The sequence below is a fragment of the Thermobia domestica genome, chromosome 5 (assembly GCF_964235325.1).
Source record: "Thermobia domestica chromosome 5, izTheDome1.hap1.1, whole genome shotgun sequence".
NCBI lineage: Eukaryota > Metazoa > Arthropoda > Insecta > Zygentoma > Lepismatidae > Thermobia > Thermobia domestica.
The window spans coordinates 270,116,841-270,137,778 of NC_137458.1; positions in this window are offsets into that span (position 1 = coordinate 270,116,841).

Here is a 20,938-nt window from a genome sequence, read left to right on the forward strand (position 1 = left end):
TGATTGGTTACTTGCACGACACGCCTATTGTGGGGAACAGCGTTGCCAGATCTAGCATAATGATGCTAAATCTAGCATAATTTGCATGTCTCTAGCATCTAGCATTTTGCTTTTAGCATCCTGCCCAAATCTAGCACAATTTCAGCAAGTTTATCAAAAAGCCGTAAAACCTGGAGATGAGAAAGAAGTTGGTCGTGGGAAGAAAAAGAACGGCAGAAATGTATCCTCTTCCATTGATTCATACAGTCGGTAAACCATACAGGCAGTCTTATTTTTCGAAGTAAGTTCGAAACGTCTTTGGGCTTTTTTGTGGCTCCACCCAGGGTTTTCTAATCCTTTAACTCCGACGCATGGGCGGAGCTATGGGGGCCATTCTCCCCCCAACTTTTTGACAACATATTTATTCCTGAAATGACAGCTCCGAGACCGACCAAAAATCTGCCCCACCCCCCCAGCAGACGATTCCCAACTCCGCTTATGCCGCGAAGTAATTTTCTTTCAAAATATGTAAACAAAAACTTTGCATTCATTTATACGACATATACGCCATTGAATCTGGCAACGACTGCATTAATTTAGTTGAGTTAAAATTTTGGTGCGTGAAGTATTGAGTTCTATCCATGCATTCTTGCTCTCTGTGTATTTTAAGTTACGTTATCGTATCTCAACTTCGTTTTTTTAAACTCCTGAATTAGTAATTATGAGGATCTAGCATAATTTGACCGAATCTAGCATAAGTTCGATCAGGTTTTGGAATAATTCCGAGCTGTGAGTCTGGCAACGCTGGTGGGGAACGACTTGGTCAACGACTCGCGAAAGAAATCTGAAAATGGTGCGCCGTAATAATAATATTAAAAACAGTTTTTATAAAGAAATATTAGTACATACGAAAAGCTGTTTAAAGAATGAATTGTTATACTGAATTTACACGTATAAAAACATATACCATATACCAAACAGATTGAGCGATATGATGATAGCTGTTTTGAGACAAACACTTTCGAAGTCCAACTTCGGGTATCTTCGGAAAACAGTAAACTAAAGCTGCTTGTTCGAACCTCCAAAGCCAACCTTAGTAATCGGGAAACGATGTACAGATATGTTTTTCCTTCTGTTAAATATAATAAGACATGTTAAAATGGTATTAAGTGTAGAAAAAAGTAACATTGAAATACTTAATGATACAATATTTCGAGACTATGTATTCACACTCTCGTTTCGTCATTGTGATTTCCATACGGAAAAGAGCATTTACGTATGAGCTCAGTTATATTTCAGAAGCAGCTTCCGAAAAGCGGTCATGTTAGCTCAGTGGTACACCACCGAGCGCTTAAATCGTGAGTTCGATACCCGTTCAGGTGAAATTCTTTTATGATATTCTACTTTCCTCAATGCATGAAAATTATGTAAAATAGTTACATTACAATTCATCAGTTGTATATATCAGTTGAATATATATATTCATATCATCAGTTGTATATATCAGTTGAATATATATATTCATATCATTTCACGACATAAGTAATTTTTATCTTTAAAATATAACATCTGAGGTATTGACAGAACGTCGGTGTGTTATGTGTGAATATGTGTGTCGGTGTGTAATACAAATTTAAAAAATCGTGTAATAGCAATAAATAAGTTATGTAATGTATTTATTTGCAGCTACTTTCATCGCAGATAACTTCTCAATATTCGCATTACAGCGTTTAGGTAGAGCATATCGAAAATCGGATCGTGGTCCAAGACAAAAAACTAGCTAGCCCCAAACTGTCACGCAAGAAATTCGCGAATCGCAAAAGTAAAGCGGCAATTCCTTAATCGCTCTCTCTCAACTCTCTCTTATCTGCATTTATACACATAAAAGTGTATGTATGTATGTTCCAACATAACTCATGTATGCCTAGAGCAGGGTATCTCAACCTGGGAGTCGCGGCCCCTAGGGGATCGCAAAGATAGGCGGAAGAGATAAATATAGTTAGAATCTAATACCAGAAATTATTTTTAAATATTATTTTTAAATATTATTTTTAATTTTGTTCTGATAAGCATACTTTTATTTTTTATACACACTGTAAAGAACAATAAAAAATAAGTCTACTGAACATTTTCAAAGGGTGTAGAATTCGTGTTACTATTCGGTTCAAAGTCTCTTGTCGTCGCGAATTCTGTCGAGAAATTTGAAGCTTAAAATATACAAAACGATCATCATGCCTGTTGTTCTGTATGGTTGCGAAACATGGTCGCTTACTCTGAGGGAAGAACATAGACTGAAAGTATTTGAGAACAAGATTTTTAGACGAATATTCGGACCCAAGAGGAACGGGAATGGGGAATGGCGGAAACTTCATAACGAGGAACTACATAATTTATACGGTTTACCCAACATTGTTAGGGTCGTCAAGTCTAGAAGGCTTAGGTGGGCAGGTCATGTAGCTAGAATGGAAGAAAGTAGAAACGCTTTCAAAATCTTGACTGGAAGACCAATCGGAAAACGACCATTAGGAAGACCTAGGCGCAGATGGGAGGACAATATTAAGATGGATCTCGCTGAGATAAGAATACAAAGTAGAAACTGGATCCAATTGGCTAAGGATAGAAGTCAGTGGAGAGCTTTTGTGAACGCGGCATTGAACCTCCGGGTTCCATAGGCCATAGAGTTAGTTAGTTAGTAGAGTTGTTTACAAATGAATTTAAATCAAAGAGGTATGATATAAAACTAATGAGAACTGTATATAGAAATACTAGAAAAATACACATGCAACAAAACCTGCACATTGAAATACAATTAAAATTAAAACCTAATGAGATACCTAAGCATGGTGTAATTTCACTAGTGCAGCAATGTCCGGTTCAATCTTCATGACGAACATTATCAAACCATTTTCAACTGATAAGCGATTTCTTATCTTTGTTTTAATGTTTACCATAAAAAAACACACTTTCGCACAAGTACGATATAGCAAATGGAATTATTACTTTTAAAGCAGCAATCCCCAGACCAGGATATTCTTCTCTCCTCATCAGGCAGAACTTGTCCAAGTCTTCGTTACAAATAGTCCAAGTCCTCGTTACAGTTGCAAAGACTTGTCGCATGATCATTCTATTATTTGGTCAAGAAGTTGTGGGCTTAGATCGGATACGTTAATGGCCTCTTCAATGAAGGAGTTTAACATCCATCTTGAACCAGCACCTTCGACATTGGGAATATAGATATTACAGTTACTGTATCCACTGTCAGTGCCGGGCGCCGAAAAAAGGGGCCACACATTTCGGAGGAAGTGTGTTACTCATGTTAGGAAAGTACATGTGCATATGTGTAAAATAGAAGGAAAAACGTAATAAAATGTGCTCAAAATTAAGGAAAAGTAGGGTTTATTTTGAAAATGTTATTGAGCTTCGTGCCAACCATGGTGGCGCTTCGTAGCTAGTCTGTCGACGTCACTCATATATACGGTGACATCGTACTATACTCTCGCCCCGGGCACTGATTTTCCATGGCACTGTTCACTATAAACAAAAAAATGGATTCTACCATTATAGAAATAGGTATGTTAAAAATCTCACACAAGCTTATTATAAAACAAATTATAAAAGGGTCGCTGGCAAGAGCGTGTGATAAAAGGGGATCGTAATAGGAATTATATTGAGAACCACTGGTCTAGGGTAATTTTAACCACATTTCTTATAGTTTCAAAAAGATTGCTGTCGGGTTACCTATGGTGAATGGGGGGGGATACATATAAAAGATTGCTAGAAAATGATCGATATTAGATTCATAGTTTTCGGGGTCGCTTAGATAAATAGTGAGACTTTCAATTTCGCTTAACTCCGATTAAGCTCTCATTAGTAGGGATGGGCACGAACGACTTTCCTTTGAAACTCGACTCGACTCGAAACAGACATCTTTGAGGTCTACTCTTGGACTCGGCGCGAAAAATATCTTCCAACTCGACTCGGATTAGAGTCAAGTCGAACCAAAACGAGCCAAATCCTGTGTGTAGTCCTACCTAGACAATACATAGACAATAATTATTCTATCATCAATTATACTACTATTACTACAAATAATAATAATAATAATAATAATAATAATAATAATAATAATAATAATAATAATTATTATTATTATTATTATTATTATTATTATTATTATTATTATTATTATTATTATTATTATTATTATTATTATTATTATTATTATTATTATTATTATTATTATTATTATTATGACAACACCGTGTACAAACATGAACAATAGATGGTTAGAAATTGGTGGCCCCGCAGCGACGATCCGTGGTGGCCCAAGTTCCATTTTGAAAACTTTACCACCAGCAGCAGAGACGCGATGAAACGCCAACGAACCACAAAATTACTCTCCCAAAATATGTCAAAATGCCTATATGTGTGATTTGTTTATATTTAGCTGAATCAAAAAAACACAAAACAAATACCCGGGGTGGACGCAAACTATCAATATTACGATTACTAGGATTGTGTTCTCCTGACTTCCCCACGGAAACGATCATAAAAAGCTTGGTTGTTGAAGGATAAATCATTGACGTCTTAATTTAGCCAATCAGACAAACCCCTACATCTCGAGTTCTAGAAGGTGATACCGTGAACCGTTGGATTTATTGCTTCCTGGTGGAGTACTATCCATGAGCAAAATTTGAGCATAATAGCCGACATACATCTTCGGTGCCTCTTATCTTTAGTACAATTTTAACCAGAGATGGTGTGGGTCAATGAAAATTTGATCCACGACCCACCATGACCCACTATCACCCACCACCCAAATGCCCCATTGGCCCACTCTGACCCATCAACCATCGTGATCCACTCTGACCCACCACCAACTATGAACCACTCTGAACCATTGCGACCAACTCCGAACCACCAAAACCCATCGACATCAACTCTGACCGATGGCCCACGTCCTCCTCTCCATTGACTAAAGAGATTACACTTGTAATAAAACAAGACTGTGAAATTATCACTTATCGGAGTTTGAATTTCTACCGTCAATGGCTCAAGCACCTCTCTGTTACAATACTGGTGGGTCTGACCTTTACGATATATAATGGCAAAGTGTTTCTCATCTTCCAAATTAAAATGAATTTAAATTTATCATATATAATTATTTCTTTGTAGCCTTACAGACACATTTCAGTAGAAAATAGGGTGAAATTTGAAAGTTTCAAATCAAGGAAAAGTAGACCAACGTAAAAAAAAAAAAAAAAAAAAAAGAGAGAGAGAGAGAGAGAGAAACTAATTTTCTATATAATTAAGCATGCCGTACTAATTGAAAATGCCCATGTAATTAAGTTTAGAATACAAATTTTATGGCCATTTTTCTCTAACTTTATGGCACCAGCTTCAGCAATTATAAATAGAAAGCAGTGGGTATAAAATTCAAAAAGAACTTTAGTTTGCATTACTCAATTTGTTTCTCAACTAATATCAATCGTTTTCGATTATTTTTACAAATCAACCCACTACCAATTTCCAATATATAGAAAATGCACCCCCGTCCCCCCGCTCATAAAAGATAATTTTAAAAAATGCCAGGACATATTTTCTTTATTTTTAATAAAGAGTTATATGTTGAATTTCAGCTCTCAGTTGAACGGCTTGTAAGATACTAAATTTTTCGCAAAAATTCGGACTTCTACTCCCCCTAAGGATATGTATTATAATGAAAGTGACACGCGTATGGTAACTTCCCAGTTGGGAATGGAGCCTGATTATATACCAAACGTCAATTCATTTGACTTTGCAATTTGACCGTGATGATTACGCAGACATAGTTACTTTCAATTTTTTATGATACATATCCTTATTTCATATGTTACAGATGATTCAAAAATATTTTTTCAAGCAGTTAGCTCCTCTAGAATCTCACAGGCTGCATCCCAAAATCCAACTCCTACTATCCTATGACAATCCAAAAGTGACTGAACTTTTTTTTATTAGAAACAAATGACAAAAGAAAAATGGAGATCTTGAAAGTAAAATGTAGAAAAGCTCGGTGCCCCCAATAACTACATATTTCTCCACCCCTTCATCCCGAACTTAAAAATAAAACTTAATTCGAATATGGTTAATTAGTGAATTTATTACAGATAAATTCCACTCACTACATGCTACAGCTACAACTATGTAACAAAAAATAACAACTGTGAAACATGTTCCGAATTACTATTAGATTTCTTATGCTATTATTAAACATATTAAAATAGTAAAAGAGGATTGTTCGTGAAATAGTATATTTGCTCTTGATTTATAACTTTTTCATACGGAAAAAATTAAAATATTATTCAAGTTTTAAACTTTGCACTCTGCAAATATGTTGCCCTCTAGGCAATGGGACTAATGTGAAATGTGGACTAATGTGGACTAATGGGAAATGCTGCACTGTTAGCGGCGCTGAAAACTTACGATTCGATTCTAATATCGAATGATTTCGATATCTTTATGTCGCTACGTAACCACCCTGGGTGCTAATGGAAGCTTAATTGGACTTGAATTGAAAATAGAACTATTTACCTAAGCGACCACGAAACTATAGATTCGATACTAATATCGACCCGTTTCTAGCATTTTTGATATGTATCCCGACAGTACTCTTTTTCCATACTGTAAGAAATATAGTTAAAATTGCTCTAGATATATCAGAATTATGTTGAAATACACACATAAATCCACTTTTATATTCTGTATAAATAGAGAGCGAGCGAGCGAGAGAGGGCGACTCAAGGCATCACCACCTCCACATTGCAAAAGCATATATCAAGAATTGAATTGAAAATCTATGTAAAGACTTTCTGCTGTGGCATGCTTCATAAGGACAATTCCAGTCTGCTCACGTGACCTTTGGGGTTCATGAATTTTTTTTGCGAGCGTTCCGACTTTGGATTCTCTGTTTATAACTTCTGTTTATGCATCGAATAACTTTTCAAGAACATAAATGACATTCTGTATTATGAATGTTGAGAATTACCCTCTATATGACAAATAGCTGCAAATAAATACACTACATGATTTATTTATTGCTATTGAACGAGTTTCTTAACTTGTATTTACATCCTCATATATAATACCGAATTACTGTGAAAATTATCTCAGATGTTATATTTTAAACATAATAATTACTATGTTCTGCAATGATTATGTTATATATACACAACTTATGTATTCTAATGTAATTATTTTATATAATTTTTCATGCATTGCGGAAAATATAATTTTAAAAAAAGGATTAGCCTAGACGGGATTCGAACCCTCAACCTTATGATTTGAAATCCGACAGCTTACCAATGAGCTAACACAACCTTCTAGCGATGTATAACGGATCTAAAGATAATTATGACATTCATATCCATTACAAACGCCGTTTATGTTCTACTTTGACTTTTATTTTAGTACTCAGGCGATAATTATGTTCTATTTCTTAACTTTGAGCATTCTTTTACATATGGAAAGATTCGTTAACGTATTTAAATGTTCCATTACGTATGGAGAGCTAAATGACAAACAAGCATGTGCTGAGATTGAAAAAAAAGGTTTCGAAATATTGTATCATTAAGTATTTCAATCAATGTTGCTTTTTTTAACACTTGGTAACAAGTCTTATTATATTTAAAAGAAGAAAAACACATCTGCAAACTTTTTCCCGATTGCAAAGGCTGGCTTGGAGGTTCGAACCTGACTTACTTTTTCCCGAAGATACCCGAAGCTGGACTTAGAAAATTATTGCCTCAAAACACCAGTAAAGAATGCGCTCAACCTTTTTGAGACAAGGTGTACCACTGCATAACATTCCGTGGTGGTTTAGTTATTGAAATTCCTTATGTTCTCTTCCATAACGGAAATTCTTTCTTTCAGTTAAAGGCCATGTTGCTGTAGTACTTAACTTCAAGTTCCAGAGCGTTCACTTCCGGTGCTTGGGGTCCCTGGTTCGGTCCCAGCTTGCGCCGTGTGGACTTTGTGGTGGACAAACACCGTGCTCGTGGATTTTCTCAGGGTTCTCCCGTTTCCTCCCACTATTTTCATTCCACCATTTTCATTCATTTCTCATAATCACCGTCTCCTTTAGCCTAACCGGCATAACCATGGGATGTAAGACTCAAAGATTTCATTTCATTTTTATTACCTGCAACAAAAAGCGAAAAGATAAAATATTTGCCTAATGGATGATTTTGCCAGTCTTACCATGTTCACAACATATCAGAATAGAAGGGACCGCATTTTCAGCTCTTGCTTTCACTAAGTATGTATACATAAACAGTTATATTCTCCCATTATAATTGAGAAATCCGCAAGATTACATCCCTTTGTCATGATTTTCTTAACCTCCATTAGGTGAAAGCTCCAGTAATACAATCGGAACCAAAACTACCTCCTCCTATCATCGCGACGTAAGAGCCTACCTTGACTAGCACCTACCGAACAGATGGATTGGACGAAGAGGCAGTATCGAGTACTCTCCACACTCACCGGATTTGACACCTGATTTCTTTTTCTGCGGTGGAATGTTAAGCACAATATTTATAGCATAAGACCAGCTACAATCAGTGAGTTGAAAACAGCCAATGAAAAACGAATATGCCCAAATACCAATTGCAATGGTTAGCAGATTTTGGATTCCATCCTTCAGCATTATCATCTGTGTCTGACCATAATGGAAAACAATTTGAACATTTTCTATAAACGGTTGGTTTCCACATTTATTCACATCACATTTGAATTTCGAACATGCTCCGTATCATAATAATTATAGTGAAACCTGTCTATGTTGGCCACCATCGGTTCCATCGAAAATTAGCCAACTTAGACAGGTGGCGAACTTACAAAAAATAAGTGTGATTTGTGTATTTTTAGAATAGGATTTATAGTATTACTTGATTGTAAAATGTTAATAATCAGTGGCACAACAACTACTTATAAATAATGTATATAGAGTAATCATAAAAGTATACAGTACTATAAAATATTACTATAGTATGTTTAATATATGTACATACCTTTCTCTTCCTGAAAACTAGTCTGGTACATTGGATTATTCGGATTGAAAACACAATAAGACAAACAACCATGAAATAGAAGCGTATTTACGCAGTTTATTGAAATTGATATTATAGCACACTGAGTTATTCACATTGAAAACAAAAAACGCTAAGTTATAAATTAAGAAATTCATATGCAATTTATACAACTTCTTTTCAGTTGTTACTGAATGGTGGTTCATTCTAGACGTATCTGTTTTATTCTTTCTGGCAGATATGAACATTCTAATATTGTAATTAATTACATCTTGTTAATGAGCTAGAAGTGTTTCCCTCGGAGCAAAAGATGTTTTGAGAAAATCTTGAGGGAATTCATATCTCAAAAACTCCGCTATCTTTTGACAAGCCGACAGGTGCCAATAGTTGACAATTGAGATGGCTAGTTTTAACCTTGAGAATTTTCCGGAATTACTAAAGCTCCCCACTGATGAGAGGAGTTTATATAGCTAATGGTTTTACCAAAACAGACAGGGTAAACAAATACGTACAACCATTTCCTGAATTCCTGCTTTTTCTTATTCTCATCTTCCTTCACCACCTCTTTATCAGGGTAGTGTTCTGACCACTGACCTCCAAGAGCAAATCGTGGGAATCCATGTTTCTTGTCTCCAGTCACAAATACAAAACATCTGTCTCTCATATGGGAATTCGAAAGAGTAAAGAAAAACAACAAAATTGTATTTTGCGTGGCCAAGATACACAGGTAAATTTATCATTATCATCATAGGGTAAACATTGCTTCAGTGTGGTCAACTTCCAAGATAGACAGGTGGCCAACTTATAGAGTAGTAAGTCACGAATGTCTTATGGGAAAATTGCAGGTTCAAGACGAACTAGGCCAAGATAAGCAGGTGGCTAACTTTGAGAGGTGGCCAAGTTGACAGGTTTTACTGTAGAGCATATTAGTGTTAAAGTCCTTCAAAGAGTGTATACATTCAAAGAGTTTTATAGAGACACTCTTATTTATATATTTAATATAAAAGATATTAATTTTCCAGAAATGGTACTACAGTGGTGAAGCTTTGATCCCTGATGCTAGAAGTTTCTGGTTCAATCCCAGGTCGAGTGATTTAGTGGTGGACAACATTATGTACGTAGGTTTTCTCAAGATTCTCTCATTTCCTACCATATTTTTAGTTTCACCCATTATTTCATTTTGTCTTTCATGTTCATCGATCATTCTTCTCCTTTACCCTAAAGAGCATACCTATGGGACATAAAATGAAAAGTTTGATTTCATTTCGTTAGAAAGCAAACATCGACTTAAGTATTTAGCAATTCAGTAGGAGCATATAAGATGACTTAAAAACAACTTTGATTTATTTTAATATTGATAATGTGAACTGATAAATATATATAAATTAATCGCTGGCATGACAGCCCTTATGAGCCTCAGTCGCTCCAACGCCATCTGTTAGTGACCGGCTGAACTACATACAGCCTAGCGGCGAACACGTCAGCGTCTCTAACAGGCGTATCAGAAGATTTCTATACCTAGGGCCGTCATTTCACGTGAATTCCCAGTTTGACTCAGGACGCTGGGTGGACACTGACATTTTGGAAGCACCGGCCGGGAATTGATCCCGGGATCACGCAGACTTGAATCCAACGCTCTAACCACTAGACTACGGTGTCTCCTAATTGATAAATGTATGTTCTGATAAATTGGCCTCCACTATTTACAGTTCAACCTATACATTAAAAGACACTGGTCATTAATTCCTTTCCGATATATATATATATAGGCCTTTATAAGCGTGTGTGTAAAATGGAATAACATCAATCATCAAATAAAAATAAATGAAGAAATAGTCCATTAAGGGCAATCAAGTGTACAGAAAGTTTTTACTTACTCATAAATATACGGAACTAAAAGAACTAAAAGAATAATACTGGAAAACATATACTGTAACTCATTTCTTTCTTTCACGTCACGTCATAGCAAAATACAATGTAATACATACGCTATATATTTCACCAGTACACTAATATCCTTCTAAGTTAGGCTTATCTTTACCTTCTCTAATGCATTAATCCAATCCATTAGTTTCACCAAATCTAAATTATTACTTCAACTCCTTCCTTACGACATTTTAGTGGCTGACAGAAGAAGTATATCAATAACGTAACCGTAGTTCATAAAGAAATATTGGTAACATTAATTGCTGTATCATAGTTTCCAGTATTACTTTCGCTGACTACGAAAGATAGTTAAATGATAATAGAAGATAGTTACAAATGTAAGTTCTATTTAAATTGAAGTTGTAGTAAAACTTAATTACAACATATATGAGGGGCCTAGTGTCGAAATCTACCATATCCATTTTTTTCACTTTTTGAGAAAATGAGAAAAACATGTGGCTCTATTATAACAAGTGACTTTAATTTTGTTCTTTCAACAATAAACAGTTATTGTGTACACAAATGTTCGCACGCACAAAATCGCACACTGAGAACTTTTTTAGACAATATACGTAGGATATAATAGTGTAAGTGAAAAATGGATATGGTAGGTTTTGATACTGGACTGCTCATATATTGTATGTATTACTGAACAGTGAATAATGGTCTCATATGAATTAAATTTTGTACGTATATAATCTATAACTCGTACAGTCAGCGGGAAAAGTTCCTTCTATTTGATAAAATTATTTATGGTTTCGTAAATTACTTCAGAATGGAAGGACAATTTGAGTACAGTTTTCAGTGAATTAAAAAGAACGTAATTTTCTGTACGTTCCAGCCATACTACCGTTGTATGTTCCCACAATACCATCGATATTTCCAACATTAATTTTACCAAACAGATAGAACTTTTGTTGCTGACTGCACACCGGATTCTATTTCTCATGGGCACATAGTCCAGCACCCATGGGTAGAACATACAAGGAATATAATAACAAAAAGTCACCAATTCCTTTACATTGCTCTAGTTTCCGCAGTTGCACGAAGACAGTCGTACAAGAGATAACCAGGTCTCGCCAGCTAGTGAAGTCTCAAGGATTCCAGACCGCACCAGATCGTGTCCGATTCAGTTCTATGCAAGGTGACCAGACGTCCCGTTTTAGCCGGGACAGTCCCTTATTTTCAACCGTTGTCCCGTTTTTTTCTGATTCTCAAACGGGACGCCTAAATGTCCCGTTTTTAACCAAAAATGACCGAGGTGTCCCGTAATTATTATTCAAAATATAAATGGTAAATGCAAATTCTACGCTCTTTCGTACCGACACTCATTGGGAAGGTTCAGCCGTGCCTAGAACTTCTGAATGTTCAAATGGAAATTGAGTGTTCTATGGTTCAAGTGTAAATTGAGTTGGAATTCTGAGTGTTCAAGTAGTTAAAAGTATTGTTGGGGTGTACTTAAGTTAGAAACGCTGTGTTATCATTCTTACTTACGTATTTTGTAAATTGAAAAAACTGCTGAGTCCCAAAATGCAATGTGGAAGTCACCCCCCCCCCTCACCGGCGCCGATTCGTATGCATACCGTTTTTGAAAGTAAAAGTTCTGGTCACCTTGGTTCTATGTGCTCAGTGGGAAACAGACTTAGTAATCGTGCCAGTGAGAGAATGTGACGTAGTCTTTGGAAAGCAAATTACGTAACAAAAGCGATGTGTGCGCCAGAATTACCCTGTTGGAAAGATATATTTTCCTGATAGTACAGTTGCGCTAGTATTTCCTGATAGTACTGGTCAAAATTGGCTGTAAAAATAACTGAAGCGAATAATCGTTGTATTCACTTTTGTTCTAGTGGTTAGTGCGCGTGCCTTTGGTGTACTGAGTTCTTGGTTCTATTACCAGTTGAGAAGTTTTTACATTTGAACACAATATGGTAGTTCGGATTCCACCTTTAACTGTAGGTTCGCTTCTCGCATAGCCTTGATGCTGAAATGGGTGCCAAATTCTAACCAACCAACGAACAATTGTTGTATGCTATGGTTTCTCATCATTACCCATGGTTTCCATGTCTCTTTTGGGTTCTATGTCCCTCACTCACACACTCACGAACGACCATTACCGTAGCAAAGGTAGTATTGGCATTCATAACTTGACCCAATGATGCATCATTCATTCATTTAATTATCTTTGTTGTGACATATCCAAGTGGGATGCTTGGTTTGATGAGAAATTTGGTATGCAGTACTCGTGAAGGTACAATCCGCGGCAAAAAACCTGCAACATGAGGATGTAAGTTTATTGTGAAACTACGCCTAACAGCACAGAGAATGAACATAACGTCTAAGTGAAACGAATCACGCCAGGAAAACCCTCGGCCTCCTTCTGTGCACACTTATTTTGGAGCAAAAGACTTCGTCATTTCACAATAAACTTATATGCTCATGTTGCAGGTTTTTTGCCGCGGATTGTACAAGTGCAGATACCTAGCGGACGATGTTGGTCCTAGATGATTCCTTAGCAATGCAATAATCAATGAAATCTCTACTTATGTGAATGGTCAGTCATGCATTCGTATTCCACTGCGGTCCGAAATAACGTAACTATGTACCTTCCCCGCAAGAATAGCTCAAACATTGCTTTATATGCAATGTATTGTGCAGTTCCTGCGATGATCACCAAACCTCCAGAAGACCAACAATATGCTATCAGTCAAATTCCTTAAACTTCAGGAACTGAGATCGTCTGAGAAGACAAGGTATTGGTTGGAATATACAACCAATTTTACACAGAGTAAGGCACGGGAAAAATATTTGACCACTCCTATGGCACGTCATAACTGCTGTTACCGTTTTGTGGCTTCCATTGTCAATGCTCGCTCCCTTCTGTTTTTGTAGCACGTTCAAAACCGCATGTAAAACCTATACTAGCAACTCATGCAAATATCCTCTTTTTATGTCATTGCTGTCTGGTGCTCGTATGTAATTTTCCATCAATCTACGTTAACCGGATAGCACATAAGTCTGAATCCGATTTGGATTTACGAAACATGCCGAAAAGAAACATGATAACTATATTGATCCCCATTTCCTGCACTTTGGAGTAATTAGGTTCTTTAATACTCTTATAATAATAACATAAGGAATGGAGATAAAAACAAATATTTGACTTATTTTTAACTATAAGGGATAATCATTCATTGTAATATAGTAGATAAAGTTATATTAATATTTTTCAAACAAATAAAGCGTTTGTCTGATTTTAATTCTTAGAAACGTATTCATTTGAGAACGTACAATAAAGAATCACTTTCATTGCGAATCTCATTACCCTAAGTATAAGTAATGAGTATTACAATGTAAATAATTCCTCGCTGTACGTTTTCAAATAAATACATTTTTCGTTCATTCATATAATCAAGTAGAGACTTCCAGAAAATTTGTATATTTTGTGTGACAATAAAGGACGATAATAATGACGAAACACTCGATTGAGAGAAGTTAAATAAAGTGCAGTGTTGGAAATTACAATTGAAAATGAGAAAGAATAAAAGCGATAGACCTATCTTAATTAAGAAGAACTCATGACTTTAAAGCACACTGCTGAAAATACGACCATATCTTCAATAATTTCGCTTCACTGACTAACAGAATAGCGTTGTCAGCTAAAGTGTTAAATGTTATTATTCCCAGAGAGAAGTAAGTGTCAGAGTTGAGTCTGTTCATGCAGTTTCTGAGAAATTTGGATGATCCCACTTACTGCATCTAACCTACAGATGTAGTCTCATTACAAATATGAAAATCAAAATTGTTGGAGCAATACTATATTCAAATTGAAATATAGTCCTGTTGAAATTTTGACTGTAATCCTGTTGAAGATATACTACTATCAGGTAACCTCATATCATGAGTATTTTGTATGAAGGAAATATACTAGACCCTTGCATATCTGTTCGAAGTTCTTGAAGGAGCCATAAGTATTGCAATATTTCCACAATCCAAAAAGTGTACACGCAATGATTCCCCGCACGTACAAGGTCAAACTGATCTAACCTAAGAGATAGCGTGTCAAAAGTAGTATTTAGCACAGAGGCCTCGTCTACGTCAGCATCTTTGGTCAATTTTTAGTGACAAGACGAAGAGAGTCCAACAACGTCTGACACGTAAATTGTTAGTGTGTGAGTTCGAACTCGGTAACAACCCAAAGTATTTGTGATGTGAAAAGGGAAGGTGAAGTAAACTACAGCACAATAACTTGTTGGTTCCAGTAACTTCGTGCAGGTGGTAAAAGTTTCGAAGATCAACCAAGGGCCGGCGGTAATAGATTCTGCGCTAGGGTAACAGATTCTGAGCTCATAGACACGCCATTGAGGAAAATCCATCCAACAGCATACAATGATTGTGAAACGAACTCAGTATGTCTTAGTCCATTGTAGTGCGTCATCATCACGAACTCAGGAAAAACATCAGGAGCTGTCGCATTATAACACATCAGATGACTCGAGCTCAGACCCAAAGAAAACTGGATTGTGAAGACAACTCCTACGAAACCCGCGTAATGTGAATTCTCTGAAACGGATTATCCCATGCGACAAAAAGTGGGTCTTTTTTTTCGAAATCGGAAGGTGTAAAAACAATGGGTGAGCAAGACCCTGCTTTCAGAACCGGTTGTCAAACAGGTTCGTTTCAACCACAAAGACATGTTCTGTGTATGGTGCAACCACGAGGAGGTAATTCAACTCGATTTTGTTCCTAACGATCGTATAAATGTCGACTTTTAATTCGAACAGTTGGGGCGGATGTATGCTGTATTACGTTAAAAGTATCCTACATCGGTGTACTGAAAGCACTGTCTGCTGCGCTAGGATAATGTAAAACCACAATAGAGTCTGCCACTGTCCAAAATAGAGTCTGCACTTTCAATATTAACCAGTTTTCATTGTATTGTAAATATAGGTGTGTTATGACTCTCCCTTGTATGTGTAAATATTGAAGTTTACTCTTGAATATTTTAATATTTCTGACAATTAAAAATAATACACTAATTATCTTTTACAGGTAAAGTCAATGACGGAGTTTTGAATGATCCTAATGAGTCTGGACCTCTTAAGCTTCATTACGTGCCTTTTATACAATATTAAAGAGATACATTGCCATTTTGGGGAAATTTTTCCATGGGGTGAGAAAATACACTTTGCAGAACATGACTTCCTGTCCTTTGTAGACTATTATACTATTAATGGGTCTGTGAGTGTTGTTACTGATGAACATTTCGATTTAAAAGATTGCGTCTTAAAACATATTCAAAAATATACTTCAGTAACTATTTATAAGGTATCAGAAACACATAATTCAACTTACGACAACTTACCATTTCAAGACTTCTACAACCCAACAGGTAGTGAGATAATAGTAGTCTTGCTCAAAGATCTGGCAACTCTAGAATATATTGTAGGAGACAGAAGAAGTTCTCATTCCAGAAATCTTTTAGTGACTCTTGCAATATTTTTTGTAACATACGTTGAAGACAGTGAATACATTTCAAATGCCGTCTTCAATATCACCTGGTCATCAAGGCTTATTAATACTATTGTATTCATGCAATCAAGATGTGAAGGAGATAAATCAAATGCAACAACTTTTGCTCAAAAGCGTTGTACCAAAGCTTTCACATATAACCCATTTCTCCATAAAATTCAGTTTATTACTTTAGAGAAGAAAGTGAACAGAGCTTATTCTAATCTGAAGAAAATTGTGCCATTTAAAATGCAAAATTTGAATGGATATCCTGTGACTGTATCAACTAGTTATAATCGTCTTCCCGATATCAAATTACAACCTCTACAGAATGGCACAATCATGTACAGAGGGCTATTCGGAAAAGTATTTGAAGTTTTAATGAATCATTTGAATTTCACACCTGTTCTTAAAACTATTATGATGAAAGGTATTGCTCCAATACGACTTGAAAATGGAAGCTGGACATCCTTTTTAGGCGATGTATACGATGGAAGAGCAGAGTTTAGTTTAGAAAATGTTATTATTAACCATGAAAGATATGAAAGTTTCAGATTTAGTGCTCCTTTACAGGTGTCGTCGTTAGTAATTGTGGTTCACAAATCAAGAGCTTTTCCAGAATGGATGAATATATATTTACCGTTTCACGTAGAAGTTTGGATTATGATCCTTGCTGTTTATGTTACTATCATCCTTAATATATTTATCTTTCAACGCGTCAACAATCATTCGTTTCATTTCACACAGAACACTGTATATTTATTGGCTATATTTTTGCAAATGTCCGTCCGCCATCCACTAAAAAATTATATGAGATACTTCTTCCTTCTCTGGGTTTATTTTTCATTGGTTATATCTTCTGGCTATGACGGGTGTCTATTGTCATATCTCACAGTCCCGAGACATTACCCAAAAATCCGAACATTTAAAGATGCAGTTGATGCAGGTGTTATAATTGTTACTCATGAAGGATTTAGACAACGATTGGAGTTAAGTGAAAACCCTTTTCTCAGAGAACTTTACTTAAACTCCCATGTTCAGTCGAGTGTTGAGGAATACCCTGATATTTTTTTGCGAGATCAAAAGGTCGGATTTCTCAAAGTGAGTGTGGAATTACATTTAGTTAAGAGGCTTATAGGTTCAACCCATGCTCATTTACAGATTGATGTACTAGATGAAACAGTTGGAAATATGCTGTCTGCTTTCTGTGTTTCTAATAGCTTTCTGTACCTGGATGAAGTAAATGATCTCATATTTAGAGTGATAGAAAGTGGGCTTTCTAATAAATGGAGTGTGGAAGCTATGAATGAAATGCTGACAGATTATCCTGAAAAAAATTGGAAGAGTGATGTTCTGGTTACACTAACTTTGGATCATGTTTATGGATGTTTTGCTGTGTTGTTTTTCGGTTTATCATTGGCATCTATAAGTTTTATTCTTGAATTGTTTGCTTGTATGCTAAAACGCTTTAGAAAGAACTATGACTTCGATTAATTGTCTCTGATGAGGACTCTTTTGCTAACAAACAGCGTTGGACAATTTATGTGTAATCAATCAAAATAGGTTTAAAGAACTGTTTGCAAAGTAACTAACTTTAAATAAGCACCTTTCAAAAACTTTTTTAAACAATCTGATGCACAATTATTCTCTGCGTATTGTGCAAAAGTGACTTACTGTTTTCAATTAATTCTAAAACTATTGGACTTACTTGTTATACCTAATAATTTCTGTTGACAAACTCTGTAGGACTGCACATGAGCAAGCCCATTATTTGCATATGCAGCACCAGCTGAAAGCTACATAGTTGTTCTTCCATAGAAGCAATGCTGTTCCAGAATTCTACAAGACAACGATACTGGCGTCGATTCTGGCTTTATCCCTCCTCTGCAAAATTACACTCCCTGCTGACTTTGGAGGCCTCCAGTGATTATTCAACTTCAATATATTCTTTAAATTCAAATGTCAGGTACAAATCATACAGGTGAAATAACAAATTTGCCAGTGCAGTGTTAAATCCAGTACATGTGTCAAATACGGTATTATTGAAGGTTTTAAATTCGTTACTCAGAACAACGGATTTTAAGCTATTCAAAAAGTAGAAGACTTGATATTGCCAATATTCAATATCAACCAGTGCACAACCTCTTTATTTTTTATTTGAATTTCTCAATCAATTTTGTAAAACTTCATTTGGATAATAGTCTACCCACCATTAAGATATTTGCTTACTAACAGCGTAATTTGAAACGGATACACAAAATAATGGTAAAAAGTTAACAAGGTTCATTTCTCGTATATTTAAAATATTTATTGACTTTTAAAATAGAGATACGATAATATATTCATGGTGCATTGACATTCAAGTATTCATTCGATTTCGATCGTTTCTAGAGCAAATGAGTGTTTCATACGATCATTCATTGTTAGCACCAATACGTAAATCTACTGGCTAACGTAGAATATTCATCACACAGTCTTCTACCGGACATCGAATCCTGGTGTCTCATGCCGTTGACACATTTGCTAACCATATATCCACAAGGAAACGCCGTAATATGCATGAATTTCCGAAAGTCTAGCGCGGATAAAATTTACTGAATTCTAGTGTTCCCACTCATCCTTAAACCTACATGACATGACGTAACATGACAATTTGATATTTTATACTTCTTGTATTTTATAATGATTTATTTGAATTACAAGTGTAACACTTGCATATTTGTCTATGGTTCTGCGTGCTTGCTTGCTGTCATCATAACCTTTCAGAAGTAAATAAGTAAGTAAGTAAGTAAATAAATAAATAAATAAATAAATAAATAAATAAAATGTAGTTTTTGAGTACTAATCATGAAGTAACCGAACTTCTCTAGACTGGGAATCACGTGTAAATAAGTGTTTCTATTCAAAATATACTTCATTGGCTTTGTTGCGTCTCCGAGATACAACAGCGGATAAGCAACATTTCAGTAATTTTACAGAAAAGAAAAAAATACAGTTCTAAATTACAACTGACGCAATACATAAACAAAATAATTTCAGGCAGTAGCACAGCCATCTGTTGTAGTGCAGATGTACTATTTCGTCGGATTACACCAACACTGAGGCTCGCTGACCTGGTGGAGCATATTTTTGTTATTTTTTTCGTTATGTATCAAACAAATACTATCATAATATACCTCGTTTTAAAGCTTAGACTTCGATCTAAAACTTTCATTTGAAACATTTTTTTTTTTTTACTTTACCTCGTAGAAAAAAATAAAGGGAATTTTTCCCGCCAAAAAACTATTGTTTTCTCTTTAAGACACAATTGCCACGAAACTATACATTTCTCGAGAAAAATGAAGACGCCTTTTCTATAGCTTAACATTAGACAAAGAAAATTAAAAAATGCGAAGGATTTGCTCCACTGGTTTCGGAGTTATGGCTAATTTTCTGAGAGACGGCAAATTCACCTTTAAGGGGGCTGAGGGGGAGGAAGCACAAGGGGGAGGACCGGGGACGTTTGGGAAATTACATGTCTCATCATAGTCCATCAACAGGAAAAAATTCAGCTCTCCGGGAATTACTTCCGACATCTAGCTTATTTTTACTTCATCGACTGGGCTATATTACCAGCGGCGTGCTGACAAGAAACAGTACTGCTAATGGACAATTGTTTGACTCCGTGATGACTATAAATAAAATGTTTCTTTCCCTGTTCAATCCGGATAGAAAATGGCAGTCAAAACAGTGGAAACATTCTTTCCCACTCCTACAAAAAAAAAAAAAAAAAAAAAGAGAAAGAAAGTTCCTTCAAACGAAAAAAAAATTCTGTGCCATATCCTAGGATTAAAGAGGTTTAAATCTACTTGACTCTGCATAAAAAAAAAAAAAAAAAAAAAAAAAACAAGATTGCTGGCTAATACTGTGTACATCTTTTGGAGGAGAGATTTCTTCCCGCATTGCAAGAAAATTAACCAGGGCTCGCACATCCTTAATTTCTCGTGCGTGGCATTGTCCTCTACTTTCTACAGCACTAATAGACTCAATCTCTTCTACACCCATCCTGTTTCCCAGATCTTGCTGTTTCCTAAGCTTAAGAATTCCTTGTGTGGCTACTGTATTCTTCCAGTTGTTCCCTCGGAAATATCGCATACAAGTGTCTCAAATACACGCACATAAATAACTTTGTTGATGCTTTTCAAAGATCATACACAGGTATTGCGGCACTGTGTAGAGGTGATTGAAGATTATGTTGAGATATGTCGTTGTGGAAAAGTCTCACACAAATATTGAGCACAACCGGAGTTATATATCAACAGCTGTATCTTTGGTACCGCATCTCGTAAAAAGACCGATGTAATACCATGAAATTGCTTCTTAGCACAAAGATGCCACCGTGCTTAACGCTGTCAAGTACAAAATTGGAAGCATATTCCTTCCTGGGCGTCGGTCACTTAAAAACCTGGCCTGGACCGTAC